Below are 12,164 nucleotides of genomic sequence, written 5' to 3'. Positions count from 1 at the left end.
TCTATACCAGCCTTAGCAAGATATAAGCTGGGTGTTTTGGCAGGGCACATATAGTTCCAGTTATTTGGGAAGCTAAGGCAAGAGGATCACTTGAACTCAAGAGTTTGAGATTGCTGTGAACTATGATGACACCACAGCATTCTACCCAAGACAACAGAGTGAGAATCTGTCTCAAAAAAAGGAAAAAAATTACTGTTTTTATTTTAAAAGAAGTTGATTAAAAAATATGTCACAAAGGAATCACCTTGCAACATAGGAAGAGTTCAGACAAATACATCTATATATTTTCAAGACAATTACAATGTTTTCTCAGCTGAAAGTGTTCTGAGAAGAAAATGTAATAAGCAGGAAGTAAATAGCAGTAGAACTTATAGAAGAGCTACAAGAAAATAAAATCATTACAGAGCTGAAACCTACTTTGGAAGCAACAAAAATAATGTTAAAGTAAATGCTGTAAACACAGCCAGAAATATGAATGATGGACAGGCTGGAGAAATCACAAAAACAAAATAGAAAACACAAAGATGTTTAAAAGATTATAAACAGTGATCAATCTTAAACAACAAAAAAACATAACCAACATCAATATAATCGATTTTGATTTCCCAAAGAAGAGGATGGAATAAATGGAATAGAAAAAGTATTCAAGCATATTTATGCATTCAAGGAATATTTATTGCAAGCCTGTCATGTTACTCTAGAGTTTATACATAGGGGAGGAAATATTTAACAAAAATATAATAGAAGACAACTTTCCAAAAGTAAATTAAAAATATATGAAATTGCAGATGAAAAAACAGTTTATCCTAGAAAGGAGGAAAAAAAAAGTTGATATGAAATAATTACAAGATGTTTCTAGGCAAAATTACTGAATTTTAGATATAAAGAAAAATTCAATGGTAAGAAAGGGAAAAATGTTTTCCCCCAGGCTTCTTAGTAGCACTACTCAGTGACTGAAGGCAACAGAGAGGGATCTGCTAGTATCTCAGTGGCTGGGTTATTTATGTGGAAATTTATAAAACATCAGTTTTATATTCACGTCATAATCTTCGTGATCTCTGTCAGCCAATCTTAAAAAATTGACTTGATGACAAAATTCTGACTTAAAGAGATGCTGTTATGATGTGTCAAGTAGTGACGGAAATAGAGACCAAACAATGATGAAGAATTATGACTATGGAATAGTCTGTAATGCTGTGAGCCTTGGCAATGTAAAATAACTATGTGATAATAGTGGGAATTGAGGAAGGGATGGTGGAAGGAAGTGTAAATGTTAATTTCTATGTATTTTAAAAAGTGATATTATAAATATTAACTGTGCTTGAAATAGGTTAATTGGAAAAGAATTTCAAGCACAGATTTTAAAAATAACCCTATGTCTCTATGTTGAGGACTTTTCATAAATAAATCCCTTATAAATGAATATTAATTTGAGATTTAGTAACTTTTCAGTTGCTCTTCAGTATCTTGTATAGTAAATTACAAAAAATATCTACAGTTAAAAATTCATCTTGCTCAAGATGTAGGGTTTAAAGAGATTCCAGAATGTGAGTATTAAGTCTAGTCAAAATCTACCAAAAATACATGGTGGTAAAGGTCGTTTTTGCTGAGTAAATTTAACATAGCCAATTTCATCTCCAGCTTTGGAGAAAATCGGTGTTTTAGTTGAGTATTATGTAAACTTACTTCTTTGGGGCCATTTAATGCAAAGAATACCTTGTTTTAAATTCCAAAGTCCTTATTTAGGGCAGTGAGATGTGCTTGGACTATTCAGTGCAGCGAGATGCTTGGACTGTTGAGGTATACTGCCATTGAAAGTGAGTGGGGAACTACAGATGGAAACCTCCTTTCTCATTTCTCATGCTCACTGCATTATGGGAATGTAAGGGGAATTGTCTGGATTATATAAACTATTATTATTTTTTCTCTCTCTTTCTTTATCCTAATGTGTGATTATATATGTGTCAGTTAACTAAATGCCTAAATAATGTGACTCCTCTGAAATATTTTTATTAAAAATAGCAGGCAGTGTAAGTCCATTTTGCAAAAGTCTATTATCTATTTCTATTATCTATCTATCACCTATATCTATAATCATCAATCTTCTATCTATCTTTCAATTTTTCCATTTCTATATATTCATCCTTCTGTTTATCCATCTATGCAATCTTTTATGTGGGTGTGATATATATTTATGTAAATATGTGGCAAGTATATGTATTTATAGAGAGGTGTGTGCTTGTGTGTGTATATGTGTGTGTGTGTGTGTGAATGCGGGGGCAGCTCCTGTGCTCAAAGGAATAGGGCACTGGCCCCATATACCACAGGTGGCTCATTCAAACCTGGCCCAAGCCAAAAAAAAACTGCAAAACAAACAAACAAAATGTATGAATGCAAATGCATGTATGTGTGTAGGTACATATATATGTGTGTACACACACCTATGTGTGTGTGTATATATATATATATATATATATATTACCTATACCTCTCTCTCTCTCTCTGTTTCTTTCTTTCTTTTAGACAGAGTCTCACTTTGTCACCCTAGTAGACTGTTGTGGCATCATAGCTCACAGCAACCTCAAGTGATTCTCTTGCCTCAGGCTCCCTAGTAACTGAGACTATAGGTGCCTGCCACAATACCCGACTATTTTCTTTTTTTAGAGATGGGGAACTTGCTCTTGCTCAGGCTGGTCTTGAACCTGTGAGCTCAGGCAATCCACCTGCCTAGGCCTCCCAGAGTGCTAGGATTACAGGCATGAGCCGCTGCACCTGGCCCTATATCTTTATTTGTATCTCTATCTCTCTCTGTATCTACATCTACATCTAGAGAGAGAATGATTTCTCTAAAATGGTATTCTCCATGTGTTAACAATGCTTATTTCCAGTCAGTAAGATTTGAGAGCTTTACTATCTTTTTTTTTCTTCTGCTATTCAATATTGCTAGAATTGTTTTGTGAGAATATATAATTTTATAAAAATAATAATCATTCTCTTTTTATTCTTTACATATAACTAAGTATATGGAATAAATTCCTAATGTGTTGTGCCATTATATTGACAGGAAGACCTTCTCAAATGCTGCATTTTATGCTTAGACAACTGTGGAGCTGACCAAAGTTGTTCCGCCAAAGAAGTGGATCTTGATCTCTCCTCCCGGTGCTCCTTCTCACATGTTACATCTCTGTCAATTTCTCCTGTTGAGTTGACTATCATTTCCTATAGATTCCTTGTTCTTGTTGCCCCTTGGGCTGTAGTCCTGGAGGTGCCCAGCTCCTGATAGGAAGGTCTGGCTATTTGTCATGATCACCTTTGTTCTCTGTTTTCTCACTTTCCTCTTTCTCTTTGTGTTTATGCTGCTTCTGCCTCTTGCTTCATTTTATTCCTCCACTTTCCTCTACTTTTTCTGTGGTGCACTGTGCTCCCTGCTCTGACCTCCATCTATTCCTTTTGGATCTTCTCTTCTATTTTGTCACCATGAGGTCATTCATTCCACTCTTAATTTTTAAGTTCATTTTAAATTTAATTTTAATTCCTTTTGTCTGGAAAGGCTGATATATTGGCTATGCCATCAGAGTCTCCTCTTGAAAAACTCTCCATCCTGGCATTCAGGATTAATTGAAAGCATCTTTGGAGAAGTTATAGGGCATGGGCATCAAGAAGAAAGGTTATAAGCTAACTTAAACCAGTGGCTCCCTGAGGTCTCAGGCCTAAGGACTTGGACTGAGCTATGTTATCAGTATCCTAGGGTCTCCAGCTTACAGATGGACTGTCTTGACATTCTGAGCATCCAAATCATCCTGTGATCCAATTCCCCTAATAAAGCCCCTCTCATCTATCTATATTGATATATAGCCTACTGGTTCTCTCTCTTTTTGGGACCCCTGACTAATACATAGTTTGGTACCAGGAGTGGTTCTGGGGAATTAGAATCTGAAGGGTGAGTTTTCTTAATTGGCTTTGGGTTTTTTAGAACTAACTCTCTAATCTGATTGGACCTAAAAGTGCTAAGAACTCTAATTCTAACAGCAAAAAGAACAATGATAGTCCATGGCATGAACTGCTTAGAGCCAAAGACTAAAAGTATTTGGTACTTCTGAGTTACTATGTGTAAGAGGCAAGGAACTTGGTGATTCAGTATATGATATTTTGAACATTTGTGGAAAATCAAGGAATATAATGACTCTGGTTGGTTGCTCATAATGTTGCTGGAAAGTGATGAAAGGAAAAGATGAACTCAGGGAACCAATTTTCTGGCTCCAGCTCTGCATAAATAGACTAAAGGCTTCAAAGTATGCCCTGGGTTAGAATCTGAGCTGAGCTTGAAAATCAACACAAGCCTTCAGCATGCAATCAGCTGAATTACGACAGAAGTTGAAATTTCAGCCTCAATGTTTATCTACTATTAGATTAAGGGTGTTCGTTGTGAAAGAATGGAACCCTATACATTATGAGGGATGTGGAGGAAGATTCTGATAATGCTAGGGACTCCGAGCTTCTAAATTTTCCTGAATCTTATTTGCCAGTGGACCCGAGTCCCAGCAGGCCAAAACCCCAAGCAGGGTTGAAAGAATGACCCACGAGGAGGTGTGTTACACTCCATAAAATGCAACCTGAGTTTTATAATTTACAAAAGCAGAAATGTGGGAACATGTGGGAGATTGTATATTAAAGGTGTGGGATAATGGTAGAAGGAACATATAGTTGGATCAGGCTGAATTTATTGATATAGGTCAAGTAAGCAGAGATTTTGCATTTAATATTGGTGTTCAGAGAGTTAAAAGGGTTCTTGTTTGATTGGTTGGCTGACACATAGATTAAATGATGACCCATTGAGAATGAGCTAGAGATGCCTCATCTTCCTTCGGTTACCATAGAGGAAGAGACTTAAAGTTTTAGGGAGATTGGAATACTAGAATGGAATTTTTACATAGAACTACTGTCTCACACTGGGAAGATCCAGGTAGACCTTTCACTAATACTTTCAGAAGTAGATTTGTGAGAGGAAGCCCAGCATCCCTGAAGAGCTCTGTTATTGCTTTTGTCTGTAGGCCTGACCTGACAGTGAGAACTGTTGTCATTCAACTGGGAAACTTAAATGCAGTGGGAATAAATTGGATCCCTGTGGTGACAGGGGTCAAAGAGTGGCAACCCAACACCAAAGGCAAGGTGAACATAGATAGTTATGGTAATGGACAGCAGAGGCACAGCAAACATTAGAATAGCATGACTCATGTAGATCTATCATGTTAGCTAGGTAGTTATAATGTTTCTAGAAATAAAATAGATAGGAAGCCTACTAAGTTCTTATCTGATCTATATAAGAAGAATGCTTTCAGGTCAAGTGGATAAAAGTCTAACTCCAAACATAGAAACAGAGAATTACAGCCCCTTAATCAATTCCAAGATGTGAGCTAGTTTAAAGACTCAGAATTCCTTGGCAAAAGAAGAGGCTGGGTTCCCCCCGGAAGGGCTCTGTTACAGTACTAAAAATTTCTTTCTTTCTTTCTTTTTTTCTTTTTTTGGCCAAGGCTGGATTTGAACCCACCACCTCCTATATATGGGGCTGGCACCCTACTCCTTTGAGCCACAGGCACTGCCCCTAAAAATTTCTACTGTTAATCTTTCCTTCAGCCTTCCCCAAAGGGAATTATGGCCTTCTACTTGGGTATGTATACATTAGAGAAAAGGAAATAGTCAGACCTTTTGGGGACTACTGGAAACTAGCTCTAAACTGACATTGATTCCAGGGGACCCAAAACATCAGTAAAAGTAAGGGCTTATTGAGGTCAAGTGATCCACACCAGAGGTGGTTGCTCTTCATATGCCTAAGCTCTAGATCTCAGCTCCCAGGCAGCCTGCCTGTTCCCCAGTCTCAGATACCAGAGCCATCTGTGGTAGGTGCCTTCACAACCTATTCAGTGTCTCTGCTCATTCCCATGCTGTGTACCCCAAATGCTTGGCTGTACCACATACATCCATGCCCCACCAATAATGCAGTGAGAATTTGTCTATGCTCTAGAACTACTGCCACTGCTGTCTCAGATCTAGCAGCCCCATGTCTGCATGGGAGCCTGACTCTAGATGCCATCTCCATGGTCATTCCATGGACATCGTGCATCAGACACCTGTGTCTTTGTCACCATAAACATACCTGTGAGTCAGACCTAGCACCATGAGGGTTCTCTTCTCCTAAGAGTTCTCCTATAGAAGAAAAAAAGACCAGGAATATTTCAGTACCTGCTACCACCAAAAACTCCAACACCCTTCCCTGCCCTTTTCTCTTGGCCACCAGCAATGCCTGCAATCTTCAGCATCACAGATTTACCTGATAGAGCTGCACATACACAGGGTAGATTACCAGCTGTGTCCACACTGGAACCAAAGCCACATCACCCCACCCAGCACAAATACAGTCTTAACACATTTAAGAAGGTTGAAATCATCCAGTGTCTTTTCTGGCAATAATTGCATGAAACTAGAAATCAGTAATAGGAGGAAAACAAGAAGAGTCACAAACATGCATTGCATAAAGATGTTTTGTCAAGGACAAACTTTATACAAGAGGAATAGTCACATTACAGTATAATGTAGCTGAAAAATTCCTATCACCTAAGGCTGTCCTAGTGGTCCTAATGACCTACTGCAATACATTAATTTATCTATGTTTAGATATATGTAGATGCAGAAACACTTGCCATTGTGGTGTAATTGTCTACTGTATTTAGTCCAGTGACACACTGTAAGCTTTGTGGCGGAGGAGCAATAGGCTATACCAAATAGCTCAGGTGTGTAGTGAGCTGTCCATCTAGGTTTGTGTAACTATACTCTGTGATGTTTGCACAATGAAGAAATCACCTAATGATGCATTTCTCAGAATATATATGATATGTGGCTGTTTGTGAAAATTAAATATTGTTCTTCTGAACATCTAATGATTCAAAGAAGAAATAAAAACAGCAAATACCTGTAGACAAATTAAAATAAAACACAACTTACCAAAACTAATGTGATGTAGTAAAAGCAGTACTAAGAAGGAAGTTCACTGTGATAAGTGCCTACATTAAAAAAGGAGAAAAATCACAAATAAACAACCTAACTTTGTACATCAAGAATCTAGGAAAAGAACAAACTAAATCCAAATTTAGCAGAAGGCAAGAAATAACAAAGATCAGAGCAGAAATAAATTAAATAGAAACTAGAAAAACAATGGAAAAGATAAATGAAAAAGGTGATTTTTGAAAAGAAACAAAATTAACAAATTTTTAGCTAGACTAAGAAAAAAATAAGACAAATAAAATCAAAATTGAAAGAGGAGACCTTACAACTGATACCTGAGAAATACAAAGGATTATATAAACCTACTATAAACAATGATACACCAACAAATTGGATAACCTAGGGGAAATGGATAAATCTCTAGACACATAGAACCTACCAAGACAGAATTATGAAGAAACAGAAGATCTAAACAGACCTATAATGAGAATGAATCAGTAGTAAAAAATTCTTTCATCAAAGAAGAGCCCAGGACCTAATGGCTTCACTGCTGAGTTTTACTAAACATTTAAAGAAGAACCAATACCAATACTTCCCAAACTTTTCCTAAAATTGAAAAAAGAAGGATAATTTCTAAAGAAGAAGGAATGGTTCTAAACTCATTTTAAGAGACCATGATACTAAGGTCAGATGAGAACAAGAAAATTACAGTTCATCGCCTTGTTGAACCTTGATGCAAAAACCCTCAAAAAACAAAACAAAACCCAGCAAACCATAGTACTTGCACATGAACTTTTGCCCCTTCCAGTCCATATAGTTCTGGGAAATCCTAGCCATAATAATTAGGCAAGCCAAGAAAGTAAAAGGCATTCATATTAGAATGGAGAATGTTAAATTGTTTCTATTTGCAGACAACTTGATAATTTATCTAGAAAACCCTAAAGAGTTAATCAAGAAACTATTAAAACTGATAAATAAGTTCAAAAAATGGAAAGATGTGCCAGGTTCATAGATCAGAGAAATTAATTTTGTGGAAATGGCTATACCATACAAAGTGATCTACAGAATCAATGCCATCATTATTAAAATTCCAATGACATTTTTTCACAGAAATGGAAAAAAAAAGTCCTAAAAATCAGATGAAACCACAAAGACCCAGAATAGCTAAAGCAATCTTGAGCAAAAAGAACAAAGCTAGAAGTCTTTGAGGCGAAGTCTCATTCTGTCGCCCAGGCTAGAGTGCTGTCTTGTCAGCCTAGCTCACAGCGACCTCAGACTCCTGGGTTCAAGCCATCCTCCTGCCTCAGCCTCATAAGTAGCAGGGACTACAGGTGCCTGCCATAATGCCTGTATATTTAATTTTTCTATATTTAGTAGAGATGGAGCCTTACTTTTGCTCGAGCTGGTCTCAAACTCCTGAGCACAAACAGTCCTCCCATGTCGGCACCCTAGAGTGCTAAGATCACAAGAGTGAGTCACCACACATGGCCTGGCAATTGGTTTTTGAAAATGGCACCAGAATACACAATGGGAAATGACAGTCTTTTCAATATACGGTGGCGGGACAACTGGATATCCATATGCAGGCGAATGAAATCAGACCCTTATCTCATACTATAAATAAAAATTTACTCAAGGTGGATTGAAGACTTAATTGTAAGATATGAAACTGTATAACTACATGGCATTGTTCTGATCAATGAAATTTTTTGGATATGAATCCCAAAGCACAGTTAACAGTATTGAAAATCGACAAAGATGATTATATCAAACTAAAACAATTCTGCACAGCCAAGAAAACAATCAGCAGAGTGAGGAGGCAATCTACAGAATGGGAGAGAATATGTATAAATCATATATCTGATAAGGAATTAATATTCAAAATATGTATTTATAAGAAACTCAAATAACTTAATAATAAGTCAAATAACCTGATTAAAAATGGAGAAAGGATCAGAATAGACATATCTCAAAAGAAGACATACAAATGGTCAATGGTGTATAAAAAATGCTCAACATCACTGTTCATTGAAGAAATGCAAAATAAAACCACAATAAAATGTTTCCTCACACCTGCTAAAATGTTTGTTATCAAAGACACAAAAAGTGTTTCTGAGGATGTGGAGAAAGGGAACCCTTGTACACTGTTGGTGGAAATGTAAATTAGTAGAGACTTTATGGAAAACAGCCAAGATATGGAATCAACCTAATGTCCATCAACAGGTTAATGGATAAAAAACTGTAGTATTTATACCTAAGAGGTTACTAATCATCTTTAAAGAGAAGAAATCGTATAATTTGTGAGGAAATTATGTTAAGTGAAATAAACCAGCCACAAATGCTGCATGATCTCATTTATTTATTGAATCTAAAAGAGTCAAGCTCATAGAGACAGAAGAGTATAATAGTGGTTATCAGGGGCCGGTGCGGGGGGGGATGTTGGATAAATGTTGGTTAAAGTGTAGAAACTTTCTAGTACAAGATGAATAATTTTTGGAGACCTATTTTACAGTATTATTAACTATAGTTAATAATAATGTATTATATGCTTAAAATTTGTTGAGTAGAACTCAAATGTTCTCACCACACACACATACAAAATACTAACTATGTGTGGTAATATATATGTCAATAAGCTTAATAGTAATAATTTCAAAATGTGTGTGTGTATATATATACAGAATATATCTCAAAACATCACATTGTACACCTTAAGTACATACAATTCTTATCAACAATACTGCAGTAAAACTGGAAAAAAATAAAATAAAATAAAATTCAATGTAATTTTCACAGATTGAAAGGATAAAATGTCCTTCATGGGCAACTCAACATTTACTAAAAATATTTAAAATTGTTTATACTCTTTGGCTGGAAAATCATGAATTTTGCCAGAAGTCTCTCCTTAAGTGTATAATACAAGATATACAAAAAGCTTATGTAAAGTTATAATTACAGTTACTTATAATAAAAAGTTCCAACTGTTAAAAAGCAGGAATTAAATAATTTGTGGTATATTACATATAGAATATGTAGATATGACAAAAATCATGCTCAAAGACCTAAATATCATAGGAAGTTAGTCATAGTGTATTTTTATTTTTCTATTTTTTTATTATTTTATTTCAACCACCTTCGTAATCTCACTCCATCTAAAGAGTTATGTTTATTATCTTTATAGTTACCTCCCATTACAGTACAAATTGTTCATTTGTGTAGAACAATGACTACCACACAATAGGCACATAATCCATTTGATGAGTTAAACAACCTTTTAGAAACTAACATAGACTATCAAGAAGAAAAAGTTAGCTTTATTTCATAGAAGTAGGACAAATCATTAATGAAGATAAGAATAAAATTAAAGCCATGTGATAGCACTCTATGGAAAAACCTACACAATCCTATAACAGAGGGCTTCTAAAGAACCAGTTGCATCATTCTTTAACTTGTGAGTCTAATTAACAGTTGCATTAGGTCAGTATGAAGTCATGTCACTAACCTGGTGACTGACTGTGCCATGAGGGCCACAGCCAGTGAATAAGGTCAGCAGTTACTGTTCAAAGACTCTAGCATACTAAGGCAATAAACAATACCCAAGCATGACTCTAGCCTCGATCGTAGTGTATTTTTAAATTGAAAAAAAAAATCAAGTTATGAAATAGGTAGAGAATGGTCTCTATTTTACTTTAAAAAAATCCCATCCCAAAACCTGTAATAGAAAAAAATTGAAAATATGCATAAAATTAATAGTGTGGTTCTTCCTGCATAAAGGATATTAAAGAATTACAGTTGAATTTTATTTTATTTTCTTCCTTGTGCTTTTCCATGAAGTTTGAATTTTTATAGTGTACAAGGTATTTCTTTTATAACAACATGAAACATGAAAAGACCTTAAAATTTTTATTTGTAATTTCTTATCCAATCTTCTTTGTACATAGCTTAAAAAGCTAGCCAATTTTCTGAAGTGCTCCTAGTTATATTTGGCCTCCTAAAGTTTATATAAAGACATTTGAAAATGCATGTAGCTTCAGAAAAAAATAAAAAACAAGAAATTACAACACAGCACAGGGAAAATCACTTTTAACAAAGGAAGACAGGAAGAGAGGACCACAAAACAACCAGAATCAAATAATAACATGGCAGTAGTAAGCCCTTCCTTGTTGGTAACATTGAATGTGAAAGACTAAACACTCCAATTGAAAGACATAGAATGGCTGAATGGCTAAAAATATAAGAGCCAACCATTTGTTTTCTTCAAGAGACACACTTCACCTATAAAGATGTATATAGACTGAGAATAATGAAGTGGATAAAGATATTCTATACAAATGGAAACCAAAAAAAAGAAAGAAAGAAAGAAAGAAAAAAGCAAGATTAGCTGTATTCTATCAGAAAATGTAGATTTCAAGATGGAAAATTATGAAAAGAGACAAAGAAAGTCATTACGTAATGATAAGGGGTCAATTCAGCAAGAGGATATAACAATTTTAGATACATATGTTGTCTGAAAATTAAGTTTGCAAACTCTACCTAGAAAAAGTGCTATATATCTCATTGCTGAATATTACTATGGTTACCTTCAAAATACTTCCCTTGGGAAGCTATGCACTAAAGCCAAGTGCCCAGTCTAGCCTTCAAAGCAATTTTGGAGCTCTTTTTTTAGAATGACCATCAGAGCTATCATCACATGGCACACAAAAACACGCAACAAGGATATTGAACTTTACTCGGCAATATGCTACCACATGTTGACATGGACATAGCTGTGAAACACTGCTATACTAAGGTTATGAAACCTTACTGAGTTGTTTGTACAATGCTGCCAAAGCAAATGCATGGTGTCAACTTTGAAAACTTAATTGTCAGGACTCTTATGCACCTAACACTGGAGCACTGAGATATATAAAGCAAATATTACCAAAGCTAAAGAAGGCAATAAACTCCAAATACATTAAACACTGGAGACCTCAACATTCCACTTTCAGCATAACCCACATCATCCACCAACACAGAAACATAGCTTAATATGCAGTATAGACCAAATAGACCCAATAAATACTTACAGAACTTTTCATCCAGTAACTGCAGAATATACATTCTTCTCCTTAGTTCCTGGGTCATTCTCAAGGATAGATTACAAAATGCATCTTGAAAAATTAAAA

The 12,164-nt window shown here is 35.5% G+C and overlaps 1 non-coding gene across 1 annotated transcript; it reads right to left on the bottom strand.

Moving 5' to 3' along the window:
- Positions 1–10,488: 10,488 nt before the first annotated feature.
- LOC111723209 lies at positions 10,489–10,618 on the bottom strand. The gene has a single exon (XR_002771797.1). It is a non-coding gene; the product is annotated as a small nucleolar RNA SNORA3/SNORA45 family (small nucleolar RNA).
- Between the last annotated feature and the right edge of the window lie 1,546 nt (positions 10,619–12,164).

Source organism: Otolemur garnettii, unplaced genomic scaffold (assembly GCF_000181295.1).
Source record: "Otolemur garnettii isolate 467f Iridium unplaced genomic scaffold, OtoGar3 scaffold00008, whole genome shotgun sequence".
Taxonomy (NCBI): domain Eukaryota; kingdom Metazoa; phylum Chordata; class Mammalia; order Primates; family Galagidae; genus Otolemur; species Otolemur garnettii.
The sequence above is the reverse complement of the archived record's forward strand: the minus strand, read 5'-3'. Positions and strand labels throughout refer to the sequence as shown.